Source organism: Taudactylus pleione, unplaced genomic scaffold, assembly GCF_031769625.1.
Source record: "Taudactylus pleione unplaced genomic scaffold, aTauple2 ptg000121l, whole genome shotgun sequence".
Lineage (NCBI taxonomy): Eukaryota > Metazoa > Chordata > Amphibia > Anura > Myobatrachidae > Taudactylus > Taudactylus pleione.
Genome location: NW_028284523.1, coordinates 8,025,803 through 8,039,292, shown reverse-complemented (window position 1 = coordinate 8,039,292; position 13,490 = coordinate 8,025,803).

Here is a 13,490-nt window from a genome sequence, read left to right as displayed (position 1 = left end):
CCACTACAGGGAGCACTGGGTAGAGAGGATCACTGCTGGGGGACTGGATAAGGGGGACCACTACTGGGGGCACTGCATGAGGGGGGGACTACTGCTGGGGGCACTGCATAAGGGGGACCACTACTGGGGGCACTTCATAAGGGGGGGCACTACATGGCACACTGCATAAGGGAGACCACTACTGGGGGCACTGTATAAGGGGAACTAATGAGGGGCTGCATAAGGGGGACCACTACTGGGGGCATTGCATACTGGGGGTACTGTATAGGGGGAACTAATTGGGGGCTGCATAAGGGGGACTACTACTGGGGGTACTGTATAAGGGGCACTACTATGGGCCTGCATAAGAGGGACCACAACTGGGGACATTGCATACTGGGGGTTCTGCATAAGGGGCACTACTGGGGTTAAGGTGCATATGGAAAGGAATGTTCAGAGCGACGATAAAGGGGTGTGTGTCTTGTTGAAACGCCCCATTTTTAAGTGACCATGCCCATTTTTTGCCGCGCACATAGGGTGGGAGGCTCCGTTTTTACATTTGCCCTGGGCGCCAAATACCCTAGTTACGCCACTGATAATCACCCCAGAGGGACAAAATAAAGAATCTCAGTAGTCTGAGATTATAGTATGCCCTATATAGCTACTCTATAGGAAGGTTATGCATTTCTATTTTGGGAGACACACTGCTGTGTCGATATCCATTAGTATCAATAAGGCTGAAAAGTCATCCACCTACAGTACTATTCGTATTCGGGGGTATAAGTATTATACCCTCCTGTAGATCATCAAAACAAACAGTGAGGCCTAGTCTTAACAAATTAAAATTAAAATCTTAACACTATTAAAGAGTATATACATATGCAAGGCTCTTCAAAAGCAAAAATATATATAAAATAAAAACATCAAAAATAGAAAATACGAAAAATAAAGAATTTAGATGTAGAGTCCAGAGCACTTTACCGGTTGTCCTTTACACTTAGGCAATAAACATATTTACCAAATTCCTTCATTCAACCCTCTAGGGGTGTCTAGTTGGTGTATCCACCTTGCCTTTTTTTAAGAGGGGCCTGCCCCTTGTGACACTTCCGGCAACTGCACTCCACTAGAGGTGCCGATTTCTTACATGGCTGGAGGTCCCAGAATTAAAATGGGGTAATTTGTATATGCACTATGTATTGTCTTTTTGCTTGATTTATCTTTAGATGAGGGGTTTTGACTTTTAAGTATTGATAATGAGCGATGATATAATTTCCTGTATTACCTGCCTGGAGGGGATAGGCCCAGTGGGCAACACACAAAGGGTTTGCACCTTCTGGACTAAGGGTCTGTGGTCTTGACAAAGGTACCAGAGGGGACTGAAACGTCGACATTTCTGATGGTGATTATGATGCTATGAAAGAATAAATTTTCTAGTTTTTCTAAACAAGAAAGCCTGGTGAGTGCTCTCTATTTTATTCAACTTTGATATATCTAGGCATTTCAGTTTTTGGATGCTTGAGACTACGCACCCCAGCATCTGGAATTAATGAGACTATGTGAGTGCTGCTTTCCGTGGAAATATATATATATATATATATTCCGTAGACAAAAACCTTACGGTTTCACATGTCCCATTAAGGCTTCTTTGACATGATCTGAAATTTCACAAAACCAACTGAGTTTCTAATACTCAAACTTAAAAAAACAATGAAATTCTGATCATTAAGGTTAACGCCTTAATGGACCTGTTCCTTGCGCAATACAGATATGGTATGCCATCACAGGTTTGGGCATGATAGTAGGGTATAGTCCTGCAACAGGCTTGAGGGCTGGTATATCTTGGCTGGATATGGCCGTGCAGCAGCCTTGAGGGCTGAATTGATTCGTTTTGGCCTGATGGCCGAGGTTGTGATGCAGCCTTTGGACTGTGGAGGCAGCCTTGAGGGCTGGAATGCTGTGGTAGTTGTAGCATGATGGCTGAAGATGTGATGCAGCCTTTGGGCTGTGGAGGCAGCCTAGAGGACTGAGAAGTCTCTGATGTTAAGTGCCCAAGGGCGAGAAGGACCTGCCAATGTCGCCGGGTTGACACCACTGATCATGCACCGGGTTGCGCACTCTGGACGCTAAGGTGTGGCCTATGCCGCCGGGTTGACACTGGCGCTGGTACACTAAATAGCGTACGCTGGATGCTGGAATTTGTGCACTTCGGACGCTGAAGTGCGGCCTATGATGCTGGGTTGACACTGGCGCTGGTACACTAAATAGCGTACCCTGGAAACTGGGATTTGCACTTCAGACGCTGAAGTGCTGCCTATGTTGCCGAGTTGACACTGGCACTAGTACACTAGGTAGCATACCCTAGCATACCCTAGAAGCTGGAATACATGCCGTGACGGCAAGATGACACAAGCGGCAACAGCAGATGATATGCAGACCAGACCACCTGGATGGATCAAACGGTAGTGGGAAAACACAACAGGACTGGACTCTGAAACTTCGACAGATCAACAGAAAACTTGATACCACTGGAGACACAGTAAACGCTATAACTGGCATGGAGCGAAGGGCTGGCTGGAAGTTAACAGAAACAGGGCCCAACCAGAGCAAGCCTCCCTAATGACAGACTAATGTGCAGCTGGGCTGTGCACAGACAGGAGAATCAATTAGTGTGCACCTGATACTGCACACAGATAGGCAGTAATTAATGCAGAGCCTCAGTAGCAACTAAGGCTGGAACTGCAAACCATATGCTTCAACCACAGATCCTAGCAGAAGGAAGTAGGAGACTTCAGCGAACGCTTGCCCTGCATTCACCCCGCACAGCATTGGCAGCGTGGTGGCTGGTGACACACACCCTGTAGTTAACTGCAGATTCAGCCTGCCTATTGATTAAAAGAGGTGAGACTCATTTTTTCTGCAGACAGATGTGGCTGCAGGACTTTATACCACAAGTGATTTAATCAATTTATATTGCTCGGAGACTTGATAACGTGCAGCCAGAGCTGCTTATGCACTTTTAAACACACTGTTTGCTACACAAAATTAACTCTGCAAATGTGTTGCTATCTGAATATAGACACATGCTGATACAAGTTTTTTATTAATGCACTGATATAAGGATTACTGTGCAACATTGTTTTACAAAATATACAGTTATTTTGCAATATTATTCTAGTATTTTACTAAACCATACGTATATACTGTACATTTTAAAATTATTTTTTAAGAGTTGTCTTAATTACTGTATGAATTTATAATGTAAATTAATGTCTTGAATTTTACATACATATATATCAGCACAATTACAGTTCCTTTTTTATGTATATTATTTTGTTGTTGCTACATACAGTATATGTGGTATTTGTACTGCAGCGCTCTTTTTCTTTTGTAGATTGATCCAGAGACCCTCAAAGCCATTGTACATGTGCTTAAACAGCAATATGTAAAGATAAGTAAAATGAGGAGTCTGTTTTGTCATTGCAAATTCTGTTTTTTATTGCACACAGATAATAAAGTGCAACATATGACACAGTACACAATATAAGTGCAATATATAAATTTTAATATATAATATAGACGAACAACAACTTTGAACCCTTACAGTACATGAAAATGAAGTTCACAAGTTACTGGAATTGCTGATATTTGGAATCAGTGGGACTGTTTCAAAGGGTGACAGGTGTGATGCATAATATATCATGCCTCTGTAGATGGCACTATGAATGAATGTTTATGCCCTATTTATTAAAGGTATATACTGGCTGCCATAGCGGCATTGGGTATGCAGCTGTAGTTGGTGTTGGGAGGGAGGTTGCATTGGCCAGTTGTAACAGGCAAAAGGCATTTGTAACATCACCTATCTGAATTCATTAAGGTGCCCTAACATTAAATGTTAGGGCAACTAACACTTGGCTGCTTATGTGGGTGTAAAGGTCACTAATATATAGCTATGTTTATTATCCATGTCCGTATCCTGCATTATATTTTATTGTAAGTCGCTGGTTACTTTTTTGTGTATGTACTATGTAAGGCACTGCGGAACACTTGTGGCGCCATATAAATAAATGATAATAATAATAATAATCTGGACCCTCACGTAGCCTCTTTTTTTACTTCCTTGGTGGCACTGGCATTTCAACTTTTGGAATTTCACAATCCCACCTGCTGGCCAGACACACTAGTAGGTTCCTGAGAAGGATCAATAGAAACTTTAGGTATTGCAGTAAAAATAGGTGGCTGAAATAAAAAAATAAATATTGCATTAATATATCTTGTATAAAGTATAAATGAAATGTTGACGTGATGTTTAAAAAAATAATTGTCATTCTTTGTTTTCTAGTTTCCTACAACTGTGGATTAGTGGAAATGTATTGTCCAGGAATTTGAGGACCACTGGGACTTCCCAAATTGCAGTGGAGCTGTTGATGATGTGCATATAGCACCACCTGCCAATGGGATGCAGTTTATATGCCGGAGCATGGGATGCCGGCAGTCGAAATACTGCCACTGTAATCCCACTGCCCGGCATAATACCTACGCCGATACCCCGAAGGACATCAGGATACTAGCGTCGGCACACCGACCGCCGGAACAAAAAAACGTCCAGACGCCAGTAAGTATGAGCAGTTATCCGGGGATGGGGGGATTAGGCACCCCTGGGGGGAGATTAGGGTTAGGCACCCCCCGAGGAGGGTTAGGTTATGGGAAAGGGGGGTTAGGCACCACCGAGGGTAGGTTAGGGTTAGGCACCACCCGGGGAGGTTAAGGTTAGGCACCACTAAAGGAGGGTTAGGGGAGGGTTAGGGTCCTTACCTGCGCCTGTCAGGATTGTCACCACTCGGCCTTCCAGCGTCAGTATTTGAACCGGCTGCTCATTCTAATACAATTATAAAGGCTTCTTTAGCATTGTACTGATGGCTGTGGCCAATTCTAATTATGGATTTATTTTTGTGTACATAGGGAGGAATGGCATAGCTTCAGATGGATGCTCTTTTCAGCAGACAGCATTCTATCATAAACTGACCACAAAAACACTTTATACACATCTGCTGAAAAAATCAGCATGGATTACAATTAGTGATTTGCCCTGGACCATTTTTGCCGGATTTGGATTTGGTTCTAATTCGTCATCCGGCTTTGGATTTGGATTTGCCAAACTGCTTTGACTGGCTTTGGATTTGGATTTGGATTTGGATTTTTTTACAAAAATTTACACAAAAAAGCTAAAATCACATAAATTGGTCTTTTTATTTTCTTCCTAGAGTATTATTAATCTCACTAACATTACTTTCCAGTCAATTTAGACCACCTCACAGTTTAAATGATAGTTTTCACCATTATTGGCCAAAGGTTGCAGTGAGATGACTGGTTACCAAGCGACAGAGCAGCGGCACAGACACCACAGTTTAAAGCACATCTATGAAACATTGCCACACAGCAGTGGCAGAAATGAAAGGTAGTGCAAGATGGAATGGTCCTTGGGCCCTTCCATCTATCCAGTGGGGTATGGCCAGCAGAGTCACAGTACTTGTTTACACAGTGGGCTACGGCCCAAGGAGTCACAGTGCACAATCTTATTCACATTACACCGCACATAGTGCCCCTGATTCACATTACACCATAAAGTAGTGTCTCTTATTTATGTTACGACACACAGTAGTGCCCCTTTTACACAATGCCCACAGTAGTGCCCCTTTTACACAATGTCCACATTAGTGACCCTTATACACAAAGGGCCTGATTCAGAGCCGGACGTTATTTGCGCTCGCTCGTTCATTAAAAAGGGGTGGCTATTCAAATGAACCGTTCGCACTTTGCGGTCTGTTCACGCCTCTATGTCTGAACGAGCGAACAAAACTTGCGGTCGTAATTTTGAAAAAGACGCCCCCTGGCCGCTCGCACCATACGTCATGTCCGCTATTTAATAGATTAATCGAGTACATTGAACAGCGTATGAACTGCTCGCTATTCTTGTGGTTGGTTTTTCCTACCACAATCTTGCGAGCAGTTCTGACTATAAATCAACCAAGTGACGTGGTCAATGAAACTCCTGTATTAATTATGCACACCCATAAAACGCCTGTTTTGACCTTTAAGCACACCTGTGTTCTGATTTCCACTCCCCGTTTACAAGCACCTTCCCCTGTTACCACCCACATACGCCTCCTCCTGTCACTCAAAATAGCAGGCATTCGCTATTTAGCGAACAAACAATTTTCGGCCGCACTGCCTGGTTCGCGCATGCGTATTAAAATCCGTACGCATGCGCAGTTGTGCAAACATCGGTCGGAACGAACGAGCGGCTGCTTGTGAGCGGCTCTGAATCAGGCCCAAAGCCCACAGTAGTAATGCCCCTTATACAATGCCCACAGCAATAGTGTCCCTTACACAATGCCCCCAGCAGTGGTGTCCCTTACACAATGCCCTCAGTAGTAGTGCCCCCTATGCAGTGCCCTCAGTAGTATACCCCCATTAGTATGTGACCCTAGTTGTATGCCCCAGTAGTAGTGTCCCTAGTAGTATGCCCCCATTAGTAGTGTCCCTAGTAGTATGCCCCCATTAGTAGTGCCCCAGTAGTATGCCCCCATAACAAGTGCCCCTAGTAGTATGCCCCCATTAGAAGTGCCCCCAGTAATTGTTCCCCTTGTAGTATGCCCCCATTAGAAGTGCCCCCAGTAGTTGTGTCCCTTGTAGTATGCCCCCAGTAGTTTACAAAAAAAAACAATAACACATTTTCCTTTAACACATTTTAATACTTCACTGTCTGTTTCCTTTATATATATATGTATTTCACTTTTTTATTTTTATGCTTTCTATGCGGCCAGCGTTCAGCGGCTGCTCTTAACACTTCACTTTTCTTATTAGAGCGGTGTTTTGGGGTGGATTGGCTGGGCTAGTTTGGGGGTGTCCTGCGCTCTGGATTTGTATGTTAGGGACCTGCCCGACAAGAGGTTACCCGGATATGGTGGGCAGGCCCATAAGCTTGGCCAAGATTATGCCAAAAACCTCTATTGTATTTACTGTAAAATGTATTTATTTATATATAATCAGTTAATTTGGAGTTGTGCACCTGTATTTATTCTTTGTGCCACCAGTAGTTGTGCCCCCAGTAGTAGTGCCCCCAGTGGTATGCCTCCACTAGTAGTGTCCCCAGTAGAATGCCTACATTACAAGTGCCCCTTGTAGTATGCCTCCATTAGAAGTGCCCCCAGTAGTTGCGCCCCTTGTAGTATGCCCCATTACAAGTGCCCTTGTAGTATGCCCCCATTAGTTGTGCCCCTTGTAGTATGCCCCCAGTAGTTGTGCCCCCAGTAGCGCTGCCTTACACAGAAAAAAAAAACTTACCTAAATCCCCGCTCCTGCTGTGACCGCAGCCGTCTGCTCCTCTCTACACTATGGGAAAGACATCACGAGTGACGTCTCTCCCATCACCCGTAGCGGGGCTCATGAGTGAGCTCCAGCCGGCTCCCTCCGGGGAAGCAGCAGCCAATTAGAGTCTGCCTGACTCTCATTGGCTGCTATTACAAACACACAGCTGCTGCTGGTGGCTGTGTGTTTCTTTCTGTGTAGGGCAGACGGCTATCACAGCATTCTGCCCTACACTAGTGGGGCCCTGACGTTGGATTCTCTTGCAAGAATCCGACATCAGGAGGCCGCCGTTCGGCCTCGAAGGGGGATCCGAGTCAGGCGGGGAACACCCGAACAGCATTCGGGTGGACTCGGATCCCCTATGTTCGGAGCGGTTCGGATTCCACAGAATCAGAACCGCTCATCTCTAATTACAATATGTGTTTGTGGCTGATGAGGCTTTTGCGTTACATAAAAATTAACTAAAGCCATACCCACAAAGGACACTCACCAAAGCGAGATGGATGTAAGATAATCATATAGTAATTTTTAAGTTTATATAACAAACTGGTGTTTTTGTTTCTACATGGTGTGTGTTTTTCCTTTACCATGTCATTGGCGCTACAGTCTTCCTCCTCATCAGTCTGATCTTCTCCCAGTCCTTAATCCAATGAGTTCAAAGGTGACCTCTGTTCCTCCTGAGGCGGCGTAAACGTAAGCATCTCAGTACCAAAGATTTGGAACATAGATGTCATCAGCTCCCATACCTGATCTGAATGCCTTCAGGAAGACTGTCTGGAAATTTTGGATTCTTCTTCACCCACTCTGCATTGTCCCCACTGTAGAACAGTTTGCCAGGTCTTCTATAGCTGCTGCTCTATTGACTTTATTGTAATCTTCCTTTGAATGTACCCTCCACAAACATTCATTCTTCCTGTACACGACAAGGAACTCCTTCACAAACTCACTATTCTTATCCATGGATATAATGGCTATGAACAGAAAAAGACGGTATTACAGCATGTACAATTAAAGAGTATTGTTTGCCACCTATTATATTCAGAAGGCCTAAACAGTTCTGAACAAAACAACACTAATTATGATGTGCACATCAGTGTTCTCCCTAGGATCAATTTACTTAGAGATTTCAATTCAGAAAAAAAACCATATATAATAAATGATCTGGGGTGTAAGGAAATCAAAAGCAGTGTCCAGGTGCCGCCAAAACAACTTACAGCCTATGACAGAGGTTCCCAAACTCAGGCCTCAAAGCACACTAACAGTCCAAGTTTTAAGGATATCCATGCTCGACCATAGGTGACTTAATTAATACCTGTCATTGATTTAACCACCTGTGCTGAACCATGGATATCTCTAAAACCTGAACTGTTGGGGTACCTTGAGGACTGCATTTGGGAACCTATGATATTACCCACAATGTCTGTTTGGTAGTACTTTTTATAGGGAAAAAACTAATTATAATAAATGTTCTAGAGTGTACTGGAAACTAAATTACTGTGCACATGCACTGAAAACTGCTGCAAATCACTTGCACCACAAGACTCTGTTGTGTATAAACTAGGGGTGTGCACCGGCCACTTTTCGTGTTTTGTGTTTTGGTTTTGGATCTGGATCTTTCTTCGTGTTTTGGATCTGGATTGGTTTTGCCAAAACCACCCTTCCGTGTTTTGGGTTCTGGGTTTTGTGTTTTGGATCTGTATTTTTTTTAAAAAAAGCATAAAAACAGCTAAAATCACAGAATTTGTAGGTTTTTCTGCTCCTATGCTATTATTAACCTCAATAACCTTAATTTCCACTCATTTCCAGTCTATTCTGAACACCTCACACCTCACAATAGTGTTTTTATGTCCAAAAGGTTGCACCGAGGTAGCTGGATGACTATGCTAAGCGACACGAGTGGGCGGCACAAACACGTGACCCATCTAGGAGTGACACTGCAGTGGCAGACAGGATGGCAGTTAGAAAAACTAGGCCCCAAACTGTACATAATGCAAAGAAAAAAAGAGGTGCAAGATGGAATTGTCCTTGGGCCCTCCCACCCACCCTTATGTTGTATAAACAGGACATGCACACTTTAACAAATCAATCATTTCAGCGCCAGGGTCTGCCACACAACTGTGGCTGAAATGATTGGTTCGTTTGGGCCCCCACAAAACAAGCTGGCAATTAATGTGTCCCTGCACAAACTGGCTCTACGGAGGCAAGATGTCATCCTCATCCTCCTCATCCACCGATTCCTCACCCTCTTCAGTGTGTACATCCTCATCCTCACAAAGTATTAACTCGTCCCCACTTGAATCCACCACCACAGGTCCCTCTTTACGTTCTGGAGGCTGGTCTCCCTGGAAGAGCTGATAATTCATTTTGATGAACATCATCTTCTCCACATTCTGTGGAAGCAACCTCCTACGCCTTTCGCTGACAAGGTTCCCGGCTGCACTAAACACTCTTTCGGAGTACACACTGGAGGGGGGGCAACTCAGGTAAAATAGAGCCAGTTTGTACAGGGGCCTCCAAATTGCCTCTTTTTCCTGCCAGTACAGGTATGGACTGTCTGACATGCCTACTTGGATGCTGTCACCGATGTAATCCTCCACCATTCTGTCAATGGTGACAGTATCATATGCAGTGACAGTAGACATGTCAGAAATTGTTGCCAGGTCCTTCAGTCCGGACCAGATGTCCAAACTTGGTCCTGCCTGCCCTGCATCACCGCCAGCGGGTTGCTTAGGATACCTAAGTTTTTTCCTGGCAGCCCCAGTTGCGGGAGAAAATGAAGAAGGAGCCGTTGACGTGTCACGTTCCGCTTCAGCTGACAGTGTGTTCACCAGCAGGTCTTTGCACCTCTGCAGGCTTGTGTCGGCCGGAAAGAGAGACACCACATAGGCTTTAAACCTAGGATCGAGCACGGTGGCCAAAATGTAGTGGTCTGATTTCAACAGATTGACCACCCTGGAATCCTGGCAAAGCGAATGAAGGGCTTCATCCACAAGTCCCACATGCCGAGCGGAATCGCTCCGTCTTAGCTCCTCCTTCACTTTCTCCAGCTGCTTCTGCAAAAGCCTGATGAGGGGAATGACCTGACTCAAGCTGGCAGTGTCTGAACTGACTTCACGTGTGGCAAGTTCGAAGGGCTGAAGAACCTTGCACAACACGGAAATCATTCTCCAATGCGCTTGAGTCAGGTGCATACCCCCTCCTTTGCCTATGTCATAGGTGGATGTATAGGCTTGTATGGCCTTTTGCTGCTCCTCCATCCTCTGAAGCATATAGAGGGTTGAGTTCCACCGCGTCACAACCTCTTGCTTCAGGTGATGGCGGGGCAGGTTCAAGAGTGTTTGCTGGCGCTCCAGTCTTCGGCACGCAGTCGCTGAATGGCGAAAGTGGCCAGAAATTTTTCGGGCCACCCAAAGCGTCTCCTGCACGCCCCTGTCGCTTTTCAGAAAATTCTGCACCACCAAGTTTATTGTGTGAGCAAAACATGGGACGTGCTGGAATTTGCCCAGATGTAATGCCCGCACAATATTGGTGGCGTTGTCAGATATCACAAATCCCCAGGAGAGTCTAAGTGGGGTAAGCCACTGGGCGATGATTTCCCTCAGTTTCTCTAAGAGGTTGTCGGCGGTGTGCCTCTTACTGAAACCGGTGATACACAGCGTAGCCTGCCTTGTAACGAGCTGGCGTTTCTGAGATGCTGCTACTGGTGACGCTGCTGCTGTTGCTGCGTAAGGTGATACATCTACCCAGTGGGCTGTCACAGTCATATAGTCCTTAGTCTGCCCTGTTCCACTTGTCCACATGTCCGTGGTTAAGTGGACATTGTGTACAACGGCATTTTTCAGGACACTGAGGACACTTTTTCTGACGTTTCTGTACAGTCTCGGTATCGCCTGCCTAGTGAAGTGGAATCTAGACGGGATTTGGAACCGGGGACACACTACCTCCATCAATTGTCTAAATCCCACTGCACTAATGGCGGATACCGGACGCACGTCTAACACCAACATAGCAGTCAAGGCCTCAGTTATACGTTTTGCTTCAGGATGACTGCTGTCGTACTTCATCCTCCTCGCTAAGGACTGTTGGAGGGTCAATTGTTTAGTAAAAGTAGTGGTGTTCCTACTTCCTCTCTGGGATGATGAACGACTCCCAGCAGCAGCAGCAACAGCAGCAGCGGCAGCAGTAGGCGTAGCAATGCAGGATCCTCCGGAGGAATCCCGGATAGGAGAGTCAGTCATGCCAGTGATATGGCCTGCAGGACTACTTCCGATCCTGACTAAGGAGGAAATTGACGAGGAGGGAGTTGACGGTGTGGTTTGCAGGCGCTTGGATACAACAGGACAACGGGATTTAGGTGTCCCTGGACTGCTTACGGTCTGAGCCAAAGTTTCTGAACTTGACAGTAACTTTTTATGAACGCGCTGCAGGTGCCGTATAAGGGAGGATGTTCCTAGGTGGTTGACGTCCCTACCCCTACTTATTTCACCTTTACATATGGTACATATGGCAAGACAGTTGTTGTCCGGATTTGGATAGAAATATTGCCAGACCAAAGAGGTGGAATGTTTGGTCTTCTGCCCAGGCATGACCGTGATGGGCTTTTTCATCCCACGGACAACAACTGTCTCCCCCGGAGCCTGATTTAAACAAACCACATCACCATCAGAATCCTCCTTGCCAACTTCCTCCTCAGCGCCAGCTACACCAGTATCCTCATCCTGTTGTACTTCAACAGTGACATCTTCAATTTGCATATCAGCAAGTGGACTGTGGGTGCTCCTTTCAGCACTTGCAGGGGGCGTGCAAATGGTGGAAAGAGCCACCTCTTCCCGTCCAGTGCTGGGAAGGTCAGGCATCGCAACCACCACCACACTTGGACTCTCCTTGGGGATTTGTGATATCTTCTTAGAAAGCACAGTTCTTCGCTGTGCTTTTGCCAGCTTAACTCTTTTGATTTTTTTAGTGGGAGGAGTGCTTCCATCGTCATGTGAAGCTGAACCACTAGTCATGAACATACTAGGGATCGACCTTAGCCGTTCCTTGCCACTCCGTGTCGTAAATGGCATATTGGCAAGTTTACGTTTCTCTTCAGCTGATTTAAATGTCTTTTTCAAGGTCATTTTCCTGAACTTTGCCATTTGGGATTGTATGTGCCCTCTACTATGACATTGGGCATCGGCCTTGGCAGACGACGTTGATGGCATGTTATCGTCTATGTCATGACTAGTGGCAGCAGCTTCAGCACTAGGAGGAAGTGGTTCTTGATCTTTCTCTATTTTATTTTTATCGGAGAAAGTTTGGTCCTCCATTTATGTTATATCGATTTGATATATACGTGCGGCTAAACACAGAAAATAATTTTTTTTTTGGTTTGGACTGGAGTGTACTTTGTGGGTTACAGCACCCTTTAACGGTCAAGCCAGCCGGCCCTTTACTTATGACACAGGCGCACTCTTGGCACTACTTTGTTGATGCACGTGCGGCTACTGCGCACACAATTCACAAACACAGAAAATAATTTTTTTTTGGTTTGGACTGGAGTGTACTTTGGGGGTTACAGCACCCTTTAACGGTCAAGCCAGCCGGCCCTTTACTTATGACACAGGCGCATGCTTGGCACTACTTTGTTGATGCACGTGCGGCTACTGCGCACACAATTCACAAACACAGAAAATAATTTTTTTTTGGTTTGGACTGGAGTGTACTTTCGGGGGTTACAGCACCCTTTAACGGTCAAGCCAGCCGGCCCTTTACTTATGACACAGGCGCACGCTTGGCACTACTTTGTTGATGCACGTGCGGCTACTGCGCACACAATTCACAAACACAGAAAATAATTTTTTTTTTGGTTTGGACTGGAGTGTACTTTCGGGGGTTACAGCACCCTTAACGGTCAAGCCAGCCGGCCCTTTACTTATGACACAGGCGCACGCTTGGCACTACTTTGTTGATGCACGTGCGGCTACTGCGCACACAATTCACAAACACAGAAAATAATTTTTTTTTGGGTTTGGACTGGAGTGTACTTTCGGGGGTTACAGCACCCTTAACGGTCAAGCCAGCTGGCCCTTTACTTATGACACAGGCGCACGTTTGGCACTACTTTGTTGATGCACGTGCGGCTACTGCGCACACAATTCACA